The sequence below is a fragment of the Salvelinus namaycush genome, chromosome 42 (genome assembly GCF_016432855.1).
Source record: "Salvelinus namaycush isolate Seneca chromosome 42, SaNama_1.0, whole genome shotgun sequence".
NCBI classification, from domain to species: domain Eukaryota; kingdom Metazoa; phylum Chordata; class Actinopteri; order Salmoniformes; family Salmonidae; genus Salvelinus; species Salvelinus namaycush.
Window position 1 is genome coordinate 11810859 of NC_052348.1, and position 13282 is coordinate 11824140.

The following is a 13282-nucleotide window of genomic DNA, read 5'->3' on the forward strand; positions in this document are numbered from 1 at the left end:
GGGGTGAGTGTTTGCATGCTGCGGCGCCAACAAGAGATAAAAGGGGTGAGTGTTTGCATGCTGCGACGCCAACAGGAGATAAAAGGGGTGAGTGTTTGCATGCTGCGACGCCAACAGGAGATAAAAGGGGTGAGTGTTTGCATGCTGCGACGCCAACAGGAGATAAAATGGGTGAGTGTTTGCATGCTGCGACGCCAACAGGAGATAAAAGGGGTGAGTGTTTGCATGCTGCGACGCCAACAGGAGATAAAAGGGGTGAGTGTTTGCATGCTGCGGTGCCAACAGGAGATAAAAGGGGTGAGTGTTTGCATGCTGCCGCGCCAACAGGAGATAAAAGGGGTGAGTGTTTGCATGCTGCGATGCCAACAGGAGATAAAAGGGGTGAGTGTTTGCATGCTGCGGCGCCAACAGGAGATAAAAGGGGTGAGTGTTTGCATGCTGCGGCGCCAACAGGAGATAAAAGGGGTGAGTGTTTGCATGCTGCGGCGCCAACAGGAGATAAAAGGGGTGAGTGTTTGCATGCTGCGACGCCAACAGGAGATAAAAGGGGTGAGTGTTTGCATGCTGCGACGCCAACAGGAGATAAAAGGGGTGAGTGTTTGCATGCTGCGACGCCAACAGGAGATAAAAGGAGTGAGTGTTTGCATGCTGCGACGCCAACAGGAGATAAAAGGGGTGAGTGTTTGCATGCTGCGGCGCCAACAGGAGATAAAAGGGGTGAGTGTTTGCATGCTGCGACGCCAACAGGAGATAAAAGGGGTGAGTGTTTGCATGCTGCGACGCCAACAGGAGATAAAAGGGGTGAGTGTTTGCATGCTGCGACGCCAACAGGAGATAAAAGGGGTGAGTGTTTGCATGCTGCGGCGCCAACAGGAGATAAAAGGGGTGAGTGTTTGCATGAAGGAGAGACGGCGGGGGATAGAGGGATGGCGAGGTGGAGGGAGAAATGAATGGAGAAATGGAGGAAGAAGTTTCAAGTTTTATTCATCTTATGTAAAGGATACACATTGTATACACTACTCTGTCCAATGAAACGCTTACTTTCAGGTTCCTTCTCGACAACACAACAACAAAAAATAATAAAAGATAAGAATACGACCATAAGGTAAATGGCTCAGTAGAATAGATGGCAAATGTTTAAATTGTGCAGTATTAACAATAGTAAATAAGAGTCTGGTAGCAGTAGAGATGCAGCGATGAATAGCATAGCATAGCTGTGATGTTGGTAGGGCCCTTCTCAGAAGGGATGAATAGCGCTAGGCCTCGCCACGCTTTCATCCTATCATTAACCAGATCAGAGGAGATAATAGGCTCCATTGGTTTGGACTCAACAGGCACACACTACTGCTGTTGCGCCTGATTTTGAACTGCCGTAGTGTTAAGATCTGAATCTTCCCTCTCCAGTCAGTCTCCCCACTAGACACCATGCTGTTCTATAGATGGAGAGCAGTGGAGGCTACTGAGGGGAGAACGGCTCATAATAATAGCTGGAATGGAGTAAATGGAATGGTACCAAAAACATGGTTTTCATGGGCTTGATGCCATTGCAATCACTCCATTCCAGACATTATTAAGAGCCGTCCTCCCCTCAGCAACATCCACTGACGGTGAGTATGCTTTAGGTCATTGGAGGTCATTTTAGGTTGTTGGAGGTCCTGCAATTTGTGATGTGTCCTGAGACAAAAACAAGCTACGGTGTTTCAGCTTAGTCAAAGAGAAGCAAATTCAAGAAAAAAGTAAACAGGTAGAAGTAAATGTGACTGTAGTTACGTGAGAAGGGAAAAAAACAAACATGCCATGTCAAATACGAGACAAAGACACTAAGAAGCTTGACAGTTTCTTCATACTTCTCAATAAGTGGTAATCAACAGTAGACAATAAGAGGTAGTTAACCGAAAGATCGCTGGTTCGAATCCCCGAGTCGTCAAGGTGGGAAAATCTGCCGTTCTGCCCTTAAGCAAAGCAGTTAACCCCCAACAACAACTGCTCTCCGGGCGCCGAAGACGTGGATGTGGATTAAGGCAGCCCCCCTGCACCTCTCTGATTCAGAGGGGTTGAGTTAAATGCGGAAGACACATTTTGGTTGAATGCATTCAGTTGTACAACTGACTAGGTATCCCACTTTCCCTTTACTTAGTGGAGACTTTCAGTTCAATCAACAGTAGATAATATAGTTACCTAGTGGAGACTTTCAGTTCAATCAACAGTAGATAATATAGATACTTAGTGGAGACTTTCAGTTCAATCAACAGTAGATAATATAGATACTTAGTGGAGACTTTCAGTTCAATCAACAATAGATAATATAGTTACTTAGTGGAGACTTTCAGTTCAATCAACAGTAGATAATATAGTTACCTAGTGGAGACTTTCAGTTCAATCAACAGTAGATAATATAGATACTTAGTGGAGACTTTCAGTTCAATCAACAATAGATAATATAGTTACTTAGTGGAGACTTTCAGTTCAATCAACAATAGATAATATAGTTACCTAGTGGAGACTTTCAGTTCAATCAACAATAGATAATATAGTTACTTAGTGGAGACTTTCAGTTCAATCAACAGTAGATAATATAGTTACCTAGTGGAGACTTTCAGTTCAATCAACAATAGATAATATAGTTACTTAGTGGAGACTTTCAGTTCAATCAACAGTAGATAATATAGTTACCTAGTGGAGACTTTCAGTTCAATCAACAATAGATAATATAGTTACTTAGTGGAGACTTTCAGTTCAATCAACAGTAGATAATATAGTTACTTAATGGAGACTTTCAGTTCAATCAACAGTAGATAATATAGTTACTTAATGGAGACTTTCAGTTCAATCAACAGTAGATAATATAGATACTTAGTGGAGACTTTCAGTTCAATCAACAGTAGATAATATAGTTACTTAATGGAGACTTTCAGTTCAATCAACAGTAGATAATATAGATACCTAGTGGAGACTTTCAGTTCAATCAACAGTAGATAATATAGATACTTAGTGGAGACTTTCAGTTCAATCAACAGTAGATAATATAGTTACTTAGTGGAGACTTTCAGTTCAATCAACAGTAGATAATATAGTTACCTAGTGGAGACTTTCAGTTCAATCAACAATAGATAATATAGTTACTTAGTGGAGACTTTCAGTTCAATCAACAATAGATAATATAGTTACCTAGTGGAGACTTTCAGTTCAATCAACAATAGATAATATAGTTACTTAGTGGAGACTTTCAGTTCAATCAACAGTAGATAATATAGTTACCTAGTGGAGACTTTCAGTTCAATCAACAATAGATAATATAGTTACTTAGTGGAGACTTTCAGTTCAATCAACAGTAGATAATATAGTTACTTAATGGAGACTTTCAGTTCAATCAACAGTAGATAATATAGATACTTAGTGGAGACTTTCAGTTCAATCAACAATAGATAATATAGTTACTTAGTGGAGACTTTCAGTTCAATCAACAGTAGATAATATAGTTACCTAGTGGAGACTTTCAGTTCAATCAACAGTAGATAATATAGATACTTAGTGGAGACTTTCAGTTCAATCAACAGTAGATAATATAGTTACTTAGTGGAGACTTTCAGTTCAATCAACAGTAGATAATATAGTTACCTAGTGGAGACTTTCAGTTCAATCAACAATAGATAATATAGTTACTTAGTGGAGACTTTCAGTTCAATCAACAATAGATAATATAGTTACCTAGTGGAGACTTTCAGTTCAATCAACAATAGATAATATAGTTACTTAGTGGAGACTTTCAGTTCAATCAACAGTAGATAATATAGTTACCTAGTGGAGACTTTCAGTTCAATCAACAATAGATAATATAGTTACTTAGTGGAGACTTTCAGTTCAATCAACAGTAGATAATATAGTTACCTAGTGGAGACTTTCAGTTCAATCAACAATAGATAATATAGTTACTTAGTGGAGACTTTCAGTTCAATCAACAGTAGATAATATAGTTACCTAGTGGAGACTTTCAGTTCAATCAACAATAGATAATATAGTTACTTAGTGGAGACTTTCAGTTCAATCAACAGTAGATAATATAGTTACCTAGTGGAGACTTTCAGTTCAATCAACAATAGATAATATAGTTACTTAGTGGAGACTTTCAGTTCAATCAACAGTAGATAATATAGTTACTTAATGGAGACTTTCAGTTCAATCAACAGTAGATAATATAGTTACTTAATGGAGACTTTCAGTTCAATCAACAATAGATAATATAGTTACTTAGTGGAGACTTTCAGTTCAATCAACAGTAGATAATATAGTTACTTAGTGGAGACTTTCAGTTCAATCAACAGTAGATAATATAGATACTTAGTGGAGACTTTCAGTTCAATCAACAGTAGATAATATAGTTACTTAATGGAGACTTTCAGTTCAATCAACAGTAGATAACAGGTACTTAGTGTAGACTTTCAGTTCAATCAACAGTATATAAGAGGTACTTAGTGTAGACTTTCAGTTCAATCAACAGTAGATAAGAGGTACTTAGTGTAGACTTTCAGTCTAAAAAGATACATAACAGTTGTGTTAAGGTTCAGAGGTATGGGCGACAGTCAGTCATCCCCAGCGGATTAGGTTAAGACTATGTTAACAACTCCAGCAAGTGGCCCTCTCTACACGGCTCCCTTGTTCTCACTGACCCCTCACTGGGGCCGCCAGAGGGGGCTGGGAGGGTAGACAGGGAGGTAAGGGGGGGGTGTAATCCCAAACACGGGACAATGCTGAGCCTGAGCTGGGCTGAGGCCATGGCCAGTGTGAGAAACTGGGAGAAAGGGAGACCGCTTGGTTGGTGGGCCGGTGAGTCGTCACAGCCACCGCTGTTGGCATGGTGGCTGTCCCACACACCTGTTCCTTCCCTGTTCCAGTCACACGGTGGCCTGGGTTTATGCTACCTCATGCTGCCCCTCATGCTGCCCTGCTACCTCATGCTGCCCATGGTTGGTCACTTTGTTATCTGGCCTAGTCAGAGAGAGATGTTTTTCAAAACAAACTTAACCGAGCATGCCCTCTGTGCTTGTTGAAAAAGCAGCACATTCTGCAACGTTAACATCAGCCTGTCAAGATAATCGGAAGGACCTCAAGCTCAAGTATCACCAGTTAGCGGCACTCTCAGCTGCTTGTGCCTTCTGATTGACAGCCATTCATGACGTAGAGAGAACACCAACTGTTCACTGACACACACATAGCTTATGAAGTGTTGCACCATATGTTAGAAATAGCCAATGGGAGTTGATGAGTACACGATTATATTCATATCTCAGTGCCCTGGGTAAACTGTGTTACATGATACTCTGTCCTCTGTCCTATCCAACTCCCATTGAATTAAGTCTCTTTACCTCAACCATATAATCCATAGGGTATAACTTTGTTTGGTGTGTGTGTATATGTGTACTGTGATCTCATGCCATTCACAGATGAACTAACCAGCGATGCGAAGTCACTAGTCTCACCACTACCAGGGCTCTACAGTGAGAGCATTTTCCTCGCATATACGCCTAAATGTTTTGCTGTGCGACCTGGAATTGTTATTTAGGAGCACCAGTGAGCAGAGAAAAATGTAAGATTCTGGCTTTAATATCACAAATCATTTTAATTGTGCTCCTAAATTTCTTTGTGTGCACCTACATTTTTCAACTTAGGCACACGCGTGCGCCTTGTAAAAAAAGTTAGCTGTAGAGTCCAGACTACACTCTGCTCTTACATGAATATCTTGGGTTAGCTCTACTGGTCTCACTGTAGACTGAAGTGGTCAAACCAGACATTCCACTATGTGAAACTAAACCAGCCGGCCTGTGTAATGCTCCATTGACATGCATGTCAGGGATTTAAAAGGGACAACCCTTCACATTGCCTCCTCACTTGACCTGATCACACACATGTGGTTACTTAGCAGAAAAACTCCTTACTTTTCCAGTGCAATCACGTGTTACAAAGCCAATATCTTGCTATACAGTCTCAGTCCCCTGCTATGTTGACATAGTGCTATGAATTATTTGTTTACGTTAGGTATATCACAGCCCTTTCTCAATGCAAGGTGCCTCAGTTGGAGCGATGAGGCTTGTGGGATATGACCTCACTAGTCTGTGTGGTTAAAGATCACGAGGCAGAGCATCTTAAAGCTGTGTTACTACTAGGTCAGTATGAGGGTAAACTAGAATTCTGGAAAGGCCATATGAAGGTGAGGTGTGTGTCAAGTGCAGGGGAGGCTGGTGTGAGGAGCTATAGGAGGATGGGCTCATTGTAATGGCTGGAATGGAATAATTGGAACAGAGTCAAATGTGGTTTCCATGTGTTTGATCTGTTTGATAGCATTCCATTTATTCCATTCCAGCCATTACAATGAGCCCGTCCTCCTACAGCTCCTCCCACCAGCCTCCACTGGTCAAGGAAAAGACTGCCATTCTCATTGGCCTGCAAATCCACATGGAAAATGCACGCAGATGTAAACACAAGTACACAAACAGACACTACTGTACATAATGTAAAATCCCAATTACAACAAGTCCACAATTCAGATTAGCCTAGTTATTCAGCACATACTGTACTTTCATGACATCAACCCTCATATTTACACTAATCAGGACAACTGAGCCTGGTATCAACTCTTCCTACTATTATACAGAAACAACACCTGAGCAGGAAATCAGATCAATTTAATCAGCGTGCTGGAATTAAACATTGTCTGCAACATCCAATGAGAGTTCCCAGGAGTAAATGAAAGGACTTCAAAAAGCGTTGCCCTCTGTGTGCATTTTCTAGAGCCAACTGCCAACCCAACTTCCACAGTGAGTGTGCTGACAGTTTGAAATCACCAAAGCATAATTCAACATTTCTCAAAAAAGTTCACTTCAAATACACTGCATATAGCAAACAGTTTTGACTGAGTTTTATTATACAGAGTAGGGTTTTTGCATCAAGTCAAACTGTGTTCAAATCAATTTGTATCAACACTGATTTTCCTATAACAACTTTGATGTAAAACAATCCCTGTATAGTCCACACCATTGATGTATAAAGAACGGTCCACACCCAACCAAACTGTAAATAAAATATGGCCAACCATGAAACATTGATGGGTGTCTGTTTGAATGTGATCCCATGAGGTAGTAACCCAATACCCTGACCTCTTCATCACAGAAAGATGATAAGAGTACCAGTCCGGTCCAAAACTCATTTCAAAAATACCCTTCATACTACCATGTTTTGTTTCCCAAGTTTGCTGGAGTTGAAAGAGTGTGTGTGTGTCACATATCTGTTAACCTCTGCAGAATGAATAGCAGAAAGCCTACAAATAATTATGAATTATGTTACAGTAGATGCCAAATGTACTTTATGTTCGTGGCTCTGATTAAACACATTCGTCTGGGCCCCACAGCATTAACATGTGGATAACTTCAGCAATAAACTTTTGCAAAATGTCACGTGGATGAAAGGTGACAGATTGTGCCCAGGACAGATGACAAGTCACTCTGATATACATGTTTTTAAAAAGACAACCCCAAGATAACAACCGACATGTAAACGTGTCACATTATGCCTTGACGGAGTCAGACAGTCCCTGTCACTTGACAAGCAGCAAAATACATGAACAATGTTTTGCCAAGTTATTCACTTTCTAAAATCCGTAATTTACAAACAATACATTAGCTGTAGTCTACTTATGTGTAAGAAGACCAACTGAAATATCGTACCGTAGGCTGAGTCTCAGAAGTGCCTGTAGCCGACTTCGTGTAACAACACCGCACAGCTTCAAGATGCGGAGCAAAATCAACCTTTTAACGTTACCCTACTTTCCTATGAGCGTCTTTCCAACACCAAAGTGCATAACCCTCTTGAAAAACACTAATTTTCCAGCAGAACGTTGTTCGATTTCCCTGGTTTAATGTCACCTTCTATTAGAAAAGTAAAAATATAAGCTACTTAGCTAACAAGGTCGCCAACCAGTCAGTCTGCTTACTGTACGTAGTGTATACATAGGTGAGCGTTACGCGCACACTAAGCTTAGGCTCCTCCCTCTTTGTGCCCACAGCAGTTTGTGATGGTTATCGGCATTCCGGCTCTTTTCAGTGAACCGGCTCGTTCGGCACAGCTTACTGAAAAGAGCCGGCTCTTTTGGCTCCCAAACGGCTCTTTAAAAAAATATGTTTTGTATTTTTTCAAGTCAAACAGTTTGCGATAGTTTGACTATGATTGCTGTTATAACAATTCGAATTAAATGATTAAATGAAATCATACTTTACCTTAACCACAATGTATTTAAAAATGCATTGGTTTGTTATGAAAAAGAAAGCTATTAATCATTTTAATGTATATAAACAAAGTGCATATAAATCTAACCATTCAAAACGAATACAATCTGAACAGCATAATAGAATATTGCACCATATCAAAGAAAAATAAATAACAATTTGCAAAACTGCAGCATCCCACAAATTGAAATAAATGTAAAAAAGAAGGATGCTATTACACATGTGCATTTAAAGTATAACTTTTTTAAGGTATATAAACAAAGTGCATATAAATGTAACAATTCAAAACGAATACAATCTGAACAACATAATAATAGAATATTGCACCATATCAAAGAAAAATAAATAATGTGCAAAACTGCAGCATCCCACTTAAAACATTAAACTGGTCCCTCTTTTCTCTCTCTTCTTTATTGTCATGTTATAACCAGCAGCACACAGCAATGCTGACCATATTTTGCTTTTATGAGAGATTTGCATTCAGAAATGCAAGGGGCTCCTCCAAATAGGATCGGACCTCAATTATGGAATCTGCTGAGAGATTCCTTCGTGCTGCATCCCCAGTTGCTCTCTCATCAAACAGCATCCAAACAGCAGATGTTTGTGGCACTACTGCTGGTGCTTCTGCTCCATCTGATCCCTCTTCTTCCTGTTCCTCCTGCTCCATCTGATCCCTCTTCTTCCTTCCTGGTGCCTGAGCCGGCTGACTGCTGGGTCTGTCCCTCCCTGCTGCTGAGGTTATTCTTTGAAGAGCCTCATCAATCGCTCTGCCATCACTGAAGGCTAACTTCTTAAACCTGGTGTCAAGTGCAGCGGTTTCTAATAGCACGTGATTATATTCCATTCTGTGGAACTTTCTGTCCATTGATGGACATAGGGTGTCCAACAACTCTGTCACATGTCCTGTGGTTACATTTGCTTCTCTCTGGTGGCTGGCTGTGATTCGCTGCAGACCCTTACACAGGAGTATCATTTTTGAGGCTGTCACATAGCTGAAAAGAGAGAACAGTAACTTATTAGTTCAGGTTCATGTTTTGTCTACTGATACTACATTCTCATCTACTGCTTATATACATATATAATACTGGATTAAATAATAACTGCTTACTGTACCTCTCTCCACTGATCTCCACAGTGACCTGCTCAAAGGGTTCCAGGACTCTGCACACCTCCTCCACCACCTCCCATTCCTCTTAGGTCAGAGCATCAACAGGTGCATTGACAATGGCCAGGGTAGAGATGATCAAATCAAATTTATTCATATAGCCCTTCTTACATCAGCTGATATATCAAAGTGCTGTACAGAAACCCAGCCTAAAACCCCAAACAGCAAGCAATGCAGGTGTAGAAGCACGGTGGCTAGGAAAAACTCCCTAAAAAGGCCAAAACCTAGGAGGAAACCTAGAGAGGAACCAGGCTATGAGGGGTGGCCAGTCCTCTTCTGGCTGTGCCGGGTGGAGATTATAACAGAACATGGCCAAGATGTTCAAATGTTCATAAATGACCAGCATGGTCAAATAATAATAATCACAGTAGTTGTCGAGGGTGCAACAAGTCAGCACCTCAGGAGTAAATGTCAGTTGGCTTTTCATAGCCGATCATTGAGAGTATCTCTACCGCTCCTGCTGTCTCTTGAGAGTTGAAAACAGCAGGTCTGGGACAGGTAGCACATCCGGTGAACAGGTCAGGGTTCCATAGCCGCAGGCAGAACAGTTGAAACTGGAGCAGCAGCACGGCCAGGTGGACTGGGGACAGCAAGGAGGCATCATGCCAGGTAGTCCTGAGGCATGGTCCTAGGGCTCAGGTCCTCCGAGAGAGAGAAAGAAAGAGAGAATTTGAGAGAGCATACTTAAATTCACACAGGACACCAGATAAGACAGGAGAAATACTGCAGAAATACTCCAGATATAACAGACTGACCCTAGCCCCCCGACACATAAACTACTGCAGCATAAATACTGGAGGCTGAGATGGCATCCTTTGACTCAAGAAACCGCTTCAACATATATAATGTTGAATTCCACCTTGTAGTGCAGTCTTGTTTAGGCCTCAGCTCAGGCATCCCAATCTGGCGTTGTGTAGACTTTCATTTTTCAGAACCTACTGTGCTCCTGTGGAAGTATTCCACAGCTGCTTTCACTTTGTCCACAGTGGGCGTCATCAACTTCAACGCATCTCTTACAATCAGGTTGATTGTGTGGGCAAGACATGGATGATGGGTCCATTTAAAAATGTTCATGGCTTTGGTTATGTTAGCTGCATTGTCGCTAACACAACAGACCACTTTTCCATCTACTTTCCATTCTCTGGCCACTCTCAACAGTTCCTCTGCCAAGTGCTGAGGTGTGTCTGTCGCTGAACTCAAAGCAGTCCAGAAGACAGCTAGACATCGAAAAATCTTCAATGAAGTGACATGTAACCGATATTTAAGAAGTGGTTACCCTTGATGTCCTGCAGTCAGTTGTAAGGGAAACTGCAGTAGCTTTTTGGACTCTTTGGACTCTCAGCCATTTAGACTATTGCTATAATTTCTAAAACCTCTGTCCTCCACGATCGAAAATGGCTGGAAATCGGTGGCAATCATTTTAGCCAATGCAATATCAATTTGGCCTTGTTTTGCTACAGACATAGACTTTGGCATAAACTGGTCCATAGAAGACTGCGTTACTGTGAGTCGCGAAGTAGGCCTACTTGACTGAGTGGATACATCTCCACGTGTGGAGGTGCTGGCTCCACCACTATCACTAGCAGGCCCACTAGTTTCTCAAAGCTCCGCTACAGATAGCTTCACAGTTGGGTGCACAGTTCGCATATGCAGGTGTAGGTTGTGCATAGAACCGGTTGTATATGAGATTTTGATTTGGCAAATTCTACACTGTGCTCTAACGTTGTCTACATTATTAAAATGCATCCAAATGCTACTGTGCTTCCGACTCATTTTCCAGCTGTTGTTTTCCCAGCTGTCCTTCCTCTCTCTCCTCGGCTGCTAAGTGTGTGACTGTGAGTGAGTTGGCTCGACCCTCCCTCACGCATCTTTGGTTCATTGGTTGACACTGCGTGTCTGATTGACAGGAACAACAGGTGAGGCTGTTAGTCTGAGCAGACAGTCAGAACGAATGCTTGAGCATTTAGGCCTATTAAATCTTTTGATTATTCATATCTTAATTTTTTAAATATTTTTATAAATAGATTTGGCTCTTCTGATATGCGAGCCGGCTCCCAACATTCACCTACAAGAGCTCTTAGAGCCGACTCGTTTCGCGAACGACCCATCACTAGTTTGTGAATGTGAGAGCAGTGTGAGAAGTCAATGCACTGTGAGTGATTGCCCTTCACACAATTGTTTTCTATACAAAACAAGGATTTTAGCCCTGTATTTCAACACCTCTTTTTATCCTGCCTAGCCCATATGATCAAAGGACTAGGCTATTCCATCCTAAACAATAATAATTGAATGGCAATGTAAAACCATACAAACATAGACAACTGTGTCCACCCAAATCCTGTTAGGAGATCAACAACCATGACTGAACAGGACTGTTAACAGTGTCACCTGTTTTAAGGAGCTCTGTGCCAGCTGCCATTCTCGTCACAGGGCCCGAGTTGGAGCAGCTATTCGCCGTGTTAGTAGTCTCTGTTGTAAAAACGAGGTAAACCTGTGTTCTTGGTCATGGCAGACTAAGTAGACTTCTCATAGCGGATGAGGAATTGACATTGTAGAATATGTTTATTTGCACATTGTGTATTGTGAAAAGTATATGCACACATGAATCATTTCTACTTTTTTTTTTTAAACATAAAAATACTGTCTATCCTGAACTTTATGGTTACCTGATGCCTTTGTAAACAACCAACTCATTGTGTATTTATTATTACGTTTTATTATTTCTCTATTTTCTTTCTCTCTGCATTGTTGGGAAGGGCTGTAGTATGCATTTTCCTGTTAGTCTACACCTGTTGTTTACGAAGCATGTGACAACATTTGATTTGAACTGTGGCAGGTGCTGGCTAGTAGAAATAAACAAGGTAGATGGGGACATCTAGTGCTTATAATTTGAAGTACATCTCCTGAGAAATTACTCAGTTTACTATGAGTCTTTCAGACAGTCTCAGTGGTATTTCTCTGTCTCTGTGCTGTAGAGAACATATGTGTTTGGACTGTGTGCCAATATTCAAATATCAAACTTGGGGATTAATTAATAGATGTGAAACACCCAAAATAGGATTCAAAATACTACCTCAGCCATTTGATTACCTAGATGCAATGGTAGGCTATACTGTAATAAAGATAGTATTAAATGTATGTGCTTTTTGGTCTATGCTTCACAATATATATAAAACTCAGTCTTTATGATTTTACTCATGATCAAAGGTGTGATGAAGACTTGTCCACTGGAGGTCGACTTTAGGCAGCCATGTCAAAACCAAACTATCATCGTCAAACACAGGTCACAGAGCTGGTTGTGGTGAGTCAGACCATTCTGCTGTAAATGAGTGGTCTTTACTGGCTAACCGTTCTTTGTCTAACAAGATAATACCTGTGGAACTACCATGCCCCAAGGAGACGAGGTGGGAGACTGTCTTGTCTTCACCCGAGTCAGGTGCGAGTCACACACTGGTGGTGCAACAGGGTGGGAGGGAATAGTTCATACAGTATGGAAATCAGATTACCTTGAAGAGAAAAATTAACATTTGCATATCTAATCATTACTTCTAGCTTAAATAACTACAACATTTGTTTTTACACAACTCAACCCAGTTAGTAGGCTAATATGTAAAGTAGTGTGCTGCCTTTTCATTTGTATGTGATTCAACAACAAAAACAGCTCTTGCCAGTCTGCAAGCCGTAACATGTATTGAATGACAGGTGAACTAGCATCATCATTATGGGCGGCCGTCTGGGTATCTATGGGCAAATAGCGGTGCTTTGGATGTTTGTTTTTTTTTTAAATGTTTTATGGATAACAGCTTCCCAAATACGCACAAGAGAACACTGTGACCACTCA

At 41.1% G+C, this 13282-nt stretch overlaps 1 protein-coding gene across 1 annotated transcript in view; it reads right to left on the minus strand.

The window, feature by feature from the left end:
* The window catches only part of LOC120034915 (protein FAM160A1-like), a 42292-nt gene extending 34315 nt beyond the window's left edge, over positions 1–7977 (minus strand). Inside the window, exon 1 of the mRNA XM_038981600.1 lies at positions 7719–7977. The gene's annotated coding sequence lies outside the window, so the exon portion shown is untranslated. The remainder of the gene's footprint in view (positions 1–7718) is intronic.
* Positions 7978–13282: the final 5305 nt, after the last annotated feature.